The following is a 9,656-nucleotide window of genomic DNA, read 5'->3' as shown; positions in this document are numbered from 1 at the left end:
GGAATAGAAGGTATAAAGATAGTGAAGGAAGAAATAAATAAAACTCATTTTTGCAGATGACATGATTGTATATGTAAAAAATCTAAAAATCTTGACAAAGAAATCCTTGGAACTAATAAGCAATTATAGCAAGGTTATAGGATACAAGGTCAATATACAAAAGTCACTTGCTTTTCTATATACCAGCAATGAACAACTGAAATTTGAAATTAAAAACACAAAATCCTTTATATTGGCACCCCTCAAAATTAAATACTTAGGCTTAATTTCAACAAAATATTCACAAGATCTATTAGAGAAAATTACAAAACTATTTTTACATAAAGATTTCCTATACTTTATATTCATTGCAGCATAGTTCATAATAACCAAGATTTGGAATCAAACTAAGTGCCTATCAACAGATGATTGGAAAAAGAAAATGTAGTACATATATGCCATGAAATATTATGCAGCCATAAAAAAGAATGAAATTATGTTTCTTGCAGCAACATGGATGGAGCTGTAGGCCATTATCCTTTAAGATTTGACTGCCCTGGTCGATTTCAGACTTGATGTTAATTCCTTTAACAAAAAATAGTGGATTAAATTTGCTAATATTTTGCTGAAGATTTTTGTGTCTGTGTTCATGAGAGATATTGATCTATAGTTTTCTTATAATGTTTCTGCCTGGTTTTGATAATACTATGATGTAGGACTCATAGAATGAATTGGATGTATTCCTTTTGCTGCTATCTTCTGAAAAAGATTGTAGGCCATTATCCTAAGTGAACTAAATCAGACACAGAAAATCCAATTATTGTATATTCTCATTCAATATTCTCATATAAAATGTTCTATTCTAAGCGAGAAATAAACAATGGGCACACATGGACATAAAAATGGAGATAATACACACTGGGGTCTCCAAAAGGAGAGGATTTGGGGGGAGGGTTTAAAAAATTAACTATGAGGTACAATGTCCACTGTTTTCGTGATGGGTACACTAGAAGCCCAAACCTTACCATTACTCAATATATCCATGTAATAAACCTGCATATGTACCTCCTGAATCTAAAATTATTTTTAAAAACCCTGATGAAAGTCATCAAAGACTAAATCAATGGCCATGTTTATGGATAAGAAGACACAATATTGTCAAGATATTGGTTCACTGTTACTTGATCTATAGATCTAACATAATCCCAAACAAAATCCCAGAAGGTAATTTTGTGTGTATCAACAAACAGTCTAAAATTTATGTGGAGATTCAAAAGACAGTGATTAGCCACCACAGTATTGAAGAATAACAAAGTTGGAGGACCGATATTGTCCTACTTTAAGACTTACTATAAAGCTAAATTAATCAAGGTAGTGAGGTTTCAGCAAGAGAATAAACAAATAGATCCATAGAACAGAATAGGGAGCCAAGAAAGAGGCCCAAGTAATACTGTCAACTGAATTTTGACAAAGAAGCAAAGCTGGCATTGATTGTGGCTTTTGCAGGTGCATAGTGCAAGCTGTCAATGGATCTACCATTCTGGGGTCTGGAGGACAGAGGCCCTCTTCTCGTAGCTCCACTAAGGAGTGCCCCAGTGGGGGCTCTGTGTGGGGGTTACCATCTCACATTTCCCTTCTGCACCGCCCTAGCAGAGGTTCTCCATGAGGTATACTCTTAGCATTTGTTCTAGGAGTCGTGCTCCTTGGTATTTACCCAAAAAAGTTGAAAACTTATGTGCATGCAAAAACCTGCACATAGATATTTATAGCAGCTTTATTCATAATAGCCAAAACTTAGAAACAACCAAGATGTCCTTTAGAAAGTGAATGGGTAAATAAATAATGGTAATCCAGACAGTGGAATATTATTCCACACTTTTTAAAAAAAGCAGCTATCAAGACATAAAAAGAAATGAAGAAATCTAAAAGCCACATTAGTAAGCAAAAGAAGGCAAACTGAAAAGTGAACATAAGGCATCATTCCAACTATACGACATTCTAGAAAAGGCAAAACTATGAAGATTGTATTAGTCTGTTCTCATGCTGCTAATAAAGACATACACAAGATTTGGTAATTTATAAAGGAAAGAGGTTTACTTCTCACATTTCCACATGGCTGGGAGGACTCACAATCATGGTGGAAAAGCAAAGAGGAACAAAGTCATGTTTTTCATAGCAGCAGGCAGAAGAGAGTTTGTACAGGGAAACTTCATGTATAAAACCATCAGATCTCGTGAGACTATTCACTATTATGAGTACAGTATAGGGGAACTGCCCACATGACCCAATTATTGCCACCTGGCCCCACCCTTGACATGTGCAGATTATTACAATTCAAAGTGAGATTTGGGTGGCAACACAGTCAAACCATATCACTCTGCCCCTGGTCCCTCCCAAATCTCATGTCCTCACATTTCAAAACCAATCATGCTTTCCCAACAGTCCCCCAAAGTCTTATCTCATTTCAGCATTAACTTGAAAGTCCATAGTCCAAAGTCTTATCTGAGAAAGGGCAAGTCTCTTCCACCTATGAGCCTGTAAGATCAAAAGCATGTTAGTTACTTCCTAGATACAATGAAGGTACAGTCATTGAGTAAATACACCCATTCCAAATGGGAGAAATTGGCCAAAACAAAGGGGCTACAGGCCCCCATGCAAGTCTGAAATCGAACAGGGCAGTCAAATCTTAAAGCTCCAAAATGATCTCCTTCAACTCCATGTCTCACATCCAGGTCATGCTGATGCAAAAGGTGGGTTCCCATGGGCAGCTCCACTCCTGGCTGTTTTCATGGGCTGGCATTGATTGTCTGTGGTTTTTGCAGATGCATGGTGCAAGCTGTCAATGGATCTACCATTCTGGGGTCTGGAGGACAGAGGCCCTCTTCTCATAGCTCCACTAAGGAGCGCCCCAGTGGGGACTCTGTGTGGGGGTTACCATCTCACATTTTCCTTCTGCACTGCCCTAGCAGAGGTTCTCCATGAGGTATCCCCCAGATATCCTAAATCATCTCTCTCAAGTTCAAAGTTCCCCAGATCTCTAGGGCAGGGGCAAAATGCTGCCAGTATCTTTGCATAGCAAGAGTGACCTTTACTCCAGTTCCCAAAATGTTCATCATCTTCATCTGAGACCACCTCAGCCTGGACCTTATTGTTCATATCACTATCAGCATTTTGATCAAAGCCATGCAACAAGTTTCCAGAAAGTTCCAAACTTTCCCACATTTTCCTGTCTTCTTCTGAGTCCTCCAAACTGTCCCAACCTCTGCCTGTTACTCAGTTCCAAAGTTGCTTCTACATTTTCAGGTATCTTTACAACAGCACTGCATTCTACCAGTGTATATACAGTAAATACCAATTTACTGTATCAGTCTGTTTTCACACTGCTAATAAAGACATACCCAAGACTGGGTAATTTATAAAGGAAAAGGTTTTATTGACTCACAGCTCCACATGGCCAGGGAGACCTCACAATCATGGTGGAAATTGAATGAGGAACAAAATCACATCTTACATGACAGCAGGCAAGAAAGAGCTTGTATGGGGAACTCCCACTTATAAACCCATCAGATCTCATGAGACTTATTTACTACCACAAGAACAGTAAGGGGGAAAAGTGCCCCCATTATTCAATTATCTCCACCTGGCCCCACCCTTGACACGTGAGGATTATTAAAATTTAAGCTGAGATTGGTTGGGGACACAGCCAAACCATATCAGAGATGATATAAAGATCAGTGGTTTCCAGGGTTATGGAGGAAGAAGGGGTGAACAGGTGGAGTACAGAGGATTTTTAAAGCAGTGAAACTGCTATGTGTTATACTATAATGGAGTTTACATGTCATTATATATTTAACCAAACCCATAGAATGTACAAGACCAAGAGGGGATCCTAATGTCAAATACAGAGTTTGAGTGTAATGATGTGTCAGTGTAGGTCCATCAATTGTAAGAAATGTACCACTCTGGTTGGGGGATATTAACAGTGGAGAAAGCTATGCATGTCAGAGGGCATAAGCATAGGAAAAATATCTATACTACTGCTCAATTTGGCTGTGAATGTAAACTGCACTTAAAAATAAAGTTTATTAGGCTGGGCATGGTGGCTCACACCTATAATTCCAGCACCTTGGGAGGCCGAGGTGGGTGGATCACCTGATATCAGGAGTTCAAGACCACCCCGACCAATATGGTGAAACCCCATCTCTATTTAAAAAAATACAAAAAATTAGTCAGACGTGGTATCAGGCACCTATAATCCCAGCTACTCAGGAGGCTGAGGCAGTAAAATCGCTTGAACCCAAGAGGCAGAGGTTGCAGGGAGCCGAGATCACGCCATTGCATTCCAGCCTGGGCAACAAGAGTGAAACTCCATCTCAAAAAATAAAAATAAAAAAAGATAAAGTTCATTAGGAAACATTTATTTCTACACAAATCCCATTTCCACATACCTATTATGACCCAGATATGTTAAGAAAATCTTCATTAGAATATATTTACTAAGAGAATGAAGGTGGATTTGGGATTTTAAAGAGGATTTTCAACCAAAAAATGATTTAAAAAAAAGATAGTCTAACATCCAATTGTTAGAATATGGCTATAACTCAAGTATTCTGGTTGTTGAGAAAAAAAACTGTATTATCATCACACGCCTCTCCTCTATCTTCAACCTCTTTCTGTTCACAGTTTCTGCACCTTAATTTGTAAATATGCACAAAGCCATTTCATCTTTAAAAACAAATCAGAAAGCAATCAGACAAAATATCTACTGAACTTGGTTTTTCTTTTTCAACATATCTCTTTTCTCTTTTCTTTTCTTTCTTTTCTTGAGACAGGGTCTCTCTGTTGCCCAGGCTGGAGTACAGTGGTGTGATCTTGGCTCACTGCAAACTCTGCCTCCTGGGTTCAAGTGTTTCTCCTGCCTCAGCCTTCCAAGTAGCTGGGAATACAGGCATGCACCACTACACTCGGCTAATTTTGGTATTTTTAGTGGAGATGGGGTTTCACCATGTTGGCCAGGCTGGTCTCAAACTCCTGATCTCAGGTGATCTGCCCACCTTGGCCTCCCAAAGTGCTGGGATTACAGGCATGAGCCATCGCCCCCAGCCCTTTTCTTATTAGTCATAGTTATTAAAGGGACTCTGCAGTGGTTACCTTCATTTTCTCACACAACTTTTCTTGCTCATTAAAAAAAATAATAAATTATTTACAGTTTTGCATAATACATATTCGTTTTGAAAAATAAAATTCTAACATATTGGAGTATATATACTGTGTGTGTGTGTGTCTGTGTGTGTGTATGTGTCTTCAAAGGTGGATTCTGGAAACAAACACTGGGGCAGATATGCTGATGTAAACAAGAGAATCCTTCCGAGGCTTTCCAATCACTTGCAGAAGAGAGAAGGTATTGAATTTGACTCTCCCTGATATTGTGCAAGAACCATGGGACCAGCAACAGAATCAATGGTTTATTATTTTTTTAAAGAGATTAGATTTCATAGTCATCCAAGGGAACCCATCTGGCACAAACATATCAGAATGAAGTATACTTGCTGCTTTGTTTATATGGTTCCATGGTGCTTGCCAGATTATTCTGACTTCCATAATCTTAAAAGGTTGATGTACTGGTGTCCTGAGCTGCTTCTAGACCTTGAAGATGAGAGAGAAATTGGGAGACCCGAGAGCAAAGAGGCATTCTCCATGCACTTTAGCAGAGAGAAATAATTAGCAAACATCTGAAAACCAGTCATTACTTGCTGATCAACTGCATGTCAAGGAACTATAATGCTGTGATATGTATGATTCTGTGAAAGCCCAAAATCATGAGAAGATAGAGAAAAAGAAAAACTCAGTTAAAAAAAAAATGAGTACAATGGAGGACAAAAATCAGTCTAAATACCTAAAACAATTGGATCCCAATGAAATCAAACTGATGGCAATGATAAAGGATAGAAGAAGAAAAAGAAGGAGGGGAGGAGGAGAACTGTTAGAACACACAATAGATTTTATGGTTCTAGTAAAGAAAAGATTATTGATTTTTGAAATTCAACAAACGGTCATTGCTAAAACATTACTTAGTAATCTGGAAAATTAAGTGTAAAAATATTTTATGTAGATCAAAAATATGAAGAGATAGGAATGTAGAGGGAAAAGATAAGAGATTTAGAGGAAAATTCCAGAAGTCCTGACTTGCCAATAACTGCAGGTCTAAAGAATTTTAGCTAACGTTTACTGAGCACGTGAAATTTGCCAGACAATCTTCCTAAGGGATTTATATATATTAACTAATTTAAACATCAACAAAACAAAGCAAAACAGCATATGAGGCAGGTACTGCTATGATCATTAACTTTGTTTTACAGGTAAGAAAACAGGAGCATAGAGAAGTTCAGCAAAATTCCCAGAATCAAAGAGTTTTTAAGTGGGTAAGTTGAGATTTGAACCGAAGTGGCTTGTGCACTTAACCAGTGTACTATACTTTTTTGTGCAAGAGAAAAATGAATAGATGGAAGATAATTGATATTAAAATAAATAATAAAATATAACTTTTTGATATAAAAATACTCCAGTTTGCAGACTGACAAGGCTACTAGGCAGGATTGAAGAAAACCCAAAATCCTGGTAAAATTCCCTAATTTCAAAGAAAAAATTTAAAAAGCTTCCACTTAGCAAGATCTGTTTGCTCACAAAGAAAAAGAATCAGACTTTTCATTTCAAAAGTAGAAAGCTAGAACAATGCTTCTTAAATTTTAATGTTTGTAGAAATCTTCTAGGGTTCTATGAAAAAGTAAATTCTGATTCAGTAGGTCTGGGATGGGGTTATGAAGTCTGAAATTATATCAAAATTCCAAGTGATGACAAAGCTATTGAGAGCTAACCTCCAGAATAGGGAAAACACTTATTAAGAGAGAAGAGAGCTGTGATTCTTTATAACCTTGGAGGCACTGTAGAACACCAAACTCACTACAGATGGGTAAGATGATGCCAGGTAAACTTAACAAATGTTTAATGGCCAGCTAACGGTGATTTACAATGAGCATTTAGAATCTGGAGGAGGTGCCATCTCAGAATCAGTTACCACTTACTTGCCAAGATTTCCCAGAGTGTGGCCTTCTGAAAGCTAGTGTCAAAGGAGCAGAGTGTAGAGCTCTCCTAAGACACAGAAAGTCAGGCTAGATATGAAAATTAAACGTAACTCCTGATTGACATAAAAAACTGGTTAAGGGTATTAAAAACAGAGTACACATACCTCAAATTTCAGAAAGCAGAGTTTAAAGCACAGAGAAATGCTCAAGCAATGCTGAAGATAATGTCAAGAATGTCCTCAAAATATTTGGATTCTGTAGAGAACTGCATTAATTGAATGTGTAACAAATCCCAGACCCAGCTCAATCACAGCTTAGATGTGAATTCAGACTACCACCTTATTGCCTGGCACATGAAGAAGTGTGCCCTTTTCTCAGGATTAATATAATATACTTCAATCTCTACAATTGTTTTATATGATATCTGGCATACAATAAAAATAAGGTAAAAGATGCAAAGAAGGAACATATGACCCGTGATTAAGAGGAAAAATCCATCAAAAGAAGACACATGGTCACTCAGATCATGGAATTAGCAGAGAAAGATTTTAAAATAACTACGATAAATGTGTAAAATAGTCTAAAGGAAAATCTGACCAACATGCATGAAGAGATGTGAAAGATAGGCATAGAAATGCCAGCTATATAAAATAAAAAGAAATGGAAATTCTAAAATTAAAAACTACAATATCACAATTAAAAATTCATTCAGCAGGCTAAATAACAGAACAAACACAGCAGAATAAACAAGGCAGTGAACTTGAAGAAAATAAATGGAAATTTATCCTAACTGAAACAAAGGGAAAAAAATATGATAGGTTATCTTTGTAATGAAAGTTCAACAAAGAAAACAGAGGAAGAATAAAGCAGAAAAAATATTTATAGAGATTACAACTAAGAATATTCCATGATTGATAAAAGATCCCACAGATCCAAGAATGTCAGTGAATCTGAAGCAGTTTGCTCTGGTTTCTTTCTAATTTGGTCTCTGTTGTGAGTGGCCATAAGCCAAGATAGGTACTCTCTAGGAGAGCCCTGGGGCTGAAGGGAGAGAGTTAGGCTTGGTGTGTATGTCAGGTGAGACGTGATGAGGAGGTGAAACCGAAATGCATATCTGGGGGCCAAGGCCTTCTGCTCCCTAAAGGTTCACTGAAAAATCACTGACATGAGGCAGATTGATTAATAGGAGAAAAAGGATAGACATTTATTTAATGTATACATACAGGACCCTTCAGAATGAAGACCCAAAGATACAGGAGAAACTGTACATTTTTATGCTTAGATAAAATGAAGTAGACAGTCGTGTAGGCATATGATAGGACAAAAAGGGTATGATCTAATGCTGACAGACTGAGTAGGAAAATCTAGCAGGGCCTGTCTGTCTAGATTCTTCTAGGCCTTTCTGAGAACACATTCCTTCCTTCTGGCTGAGGGGCAGGGCCCTCTCTGGAATGGAGGTCTTATGACCTACAGTCAAACAGTAGGTCAGATAATTTCTTTGTTTCTTTCTTTAGCTTTGAAAAACCTTTATTAATTTTTAAATTTAAAAATTATGACTTATTCCAATAAAAATCCAAACAAAACTGATGAAAGGAATTATAGAAAACCCTCCTTTGCTCCAATCTCCCATTTCCATTTCCTAATGGATAGAACAAATAGTTCTTCAATGTGCATCCTTGCAGAATCCTTTTTCTTTTAATTTCCAAGAATTTCCTATGAGCATTTTACTTTATAAGGTCTTCCTACACTTTCCACACTTACAAACGCTAGATGAATTGTATATCAAAACTCATTACACAGCAATACAGCAATTTTGGCTCTGAGCCAGCTTCTGCTGGTCCATGACTGGTGCCCCAGAAAGAAATTATTATAGGCTGAACTGGGAATCAAGAACATTGTGATATAAGTATTTTATCCGGGAGATAGATCCAAGATGGATGATCACTAGCAGCTCAGGATTGTAGCTCCCAGTAAAAGCGCAGAGAACGAGAGGACGCCACACTTTCAGACGAATTTTTGTTGCTCACGCACCAGGAGATTCCCAGTGGAGGAGCCCCACGGGTCGCCAGCGCGACTCTTGTGGCCGGCGAGGCAGTTTTGCCGCTGCCTTGGTGCGGTGGTTCTTGGTGCAGAGTCAGAAAAGCACCATCAATCATAACGCCACTGCTTTGGCCGGCGCAGTGGGTTGCTCAGATTTTAGCGCTGGGGATCAACAAGTTGGACTTCCACTCAGAAACCCAATTATAAAGACGGTAATTATAAAGGCTACAGATGGATAAATTTATAACGAAGGGAAGAAAACAGCCTAAAAAGGCTGAGAATACCCCAAATCAGAATGCCTCTCCCTCTACAGGGGATCACAGTTCCTCATCAGCAACAGAACAAGGCCTGATGGAGAACGAGTGTGTTCCATTAACAGAAGCAGCCTTCAAAAGGTGGATAAGAAACTTCTGTGAATTAAAAGAACTTGTTCTAACTCAATGCAAAGCAACTAAGAACTTTGAAAAATTGTTTGATCAAATGTTAACAAAAATACACAATTTAGAGACGATATAAGTGAATTAATGGAGCTGAAAAACACAACACGAGAACTTC

General features: G+C 37.9%; 1 pseudogene; it reads right to left on the bottom strand.

The window, feature by feature from the left end:
• Positions 1-9,217, bottom strand: part of LOC108285165 — a 74,024-nt pseudogene extending 64,807 nt beyond the window's left edge.
• Between the last annotated feature and the right edge of the window lie 439 nt (positions 9,218-9,656).

Source organism: Cebus imitator, unplaced genomic scaffold (genome assembly GCF_001604975.1).
Source record: "Cebus imitator isolate Cc_AM_T3 unplaced genomic scaffold, Cebus_imitator-1.0 Scaffold292, whole genome shotgun sequence".
Classification (NCBI taxonomy): Eukaryota; Metazoa; Chordata; class Mammalia; order Primates; family Cebidae; genus Cebus; species Cebus imitator.
Note: the sequence above shows the minus strand (reverse complement) of the source record. Positions and strands in the feature narration are given on the sequence as shown.